The sequence below is a fragment of the Rattus norvegicus genome, chromosome 4 (genome assembly GCF_036323735.1).
Source record: "Rattus norvegicus strain BN/NHsdMcwi chromosome 4, GRCr8, whole genome shotgun sequence".
NCBI lineage: Eukaryota > Metazoa > Chordata > Mammalia > Rodentia > Muridae > Rattus > Rattus norvegicus.
Window position 1 is genome coordinate 120,590,904 of NC_086022.1, and position 1,121 is coordinate 120,592,024.

The window sequence follows — 1,121 nt, forward strand, 5'->3', positions numbered from 1 at the left end:
CAGGGAGCGCCTCCTCTCTCCAGTAGGCTGCAAAACACTTAACCAACTGACTAGGGTTCCAGACTAGCATCTTCAGAACTTTGCAAGGGGTGGGGTGCTCTTTGTGCCCCTAAGGCAGCCTTCTGGCTCTGTGTTTACTTTCCCTGTCCTGCAGGAAGGTTTCGGAGGCTGTTAGAGGCCAGGAGTTGGTGTTTGGAAAGGCCCATGGCTCTGGAGACTCCATTCCTTAGGAAGAAAATCAAGTCTAAGGGTGCCTGGGCCAGAGCCCCTCAGCACTTCAGTTGGAGTCGGAGCCCAGCTCTCCATCGCCTCCTCCCAGCCAGGCTGCCTGTTCCCTTCCCCCAAAGCCCGCTGTTCCTGCAAGGCCATGGGGGGAGGGATTTCCCAGGGTCCATGTGACTCCTCTGGCAGTTGGCAGGCCATGGGGCTGCCAGAGGTTTTTGTGCTTCCGGTCCTTCCCTGTCACGAACTCCAGGGATTTTCTGCTGTTGCCAGTCGTGCTTCAAGTCAGCAATTGCAGGGTGGGTTATGTAATGGCTGGCTGTTAAAAATAGAAAGACCGAGGTTTGCATCTATTTTAACCAAATCAAAACAGCCAAGGGAGGGAAGGGAGGTGGGGGAAGGCAAAGATCATGTGACAGGAGGCCGTGGATTGTGTCACATGACAGACTAACAGCACAGGGTTGCTATGCCTCTATTTTAGCTTTTTCTGCTTGCATCATCAGCCAAAAATCCCTTCAGAGGATCCCTGGTCCCTGTGGGTATCCCCTAGCTCTGACCAACAGAGTGTCATGGGTTGGAAGGCCTCCCATTAATGCTTGGTCTCTATGTTTGATTTCTGTTGTGCTTTTTAGTCAGGTGGTTTGTCTTACTGAGCTAGAGTCAGGATCTGGCTGATGGGTCCCCACAGCGCTATCTGTCCTGCCACACAGACACCCCTACTCTGTGATGTGATTTGAAAATGTAATGTCTCCACTGGTAAAATGAATCAATTCAAGCCATATATGTACACACACACACACACACACACACAGACACACACACACAGATACACACACAGAGAGACACACACACACACAAACACACACACAGACACAGACACACACACAGACACATACACA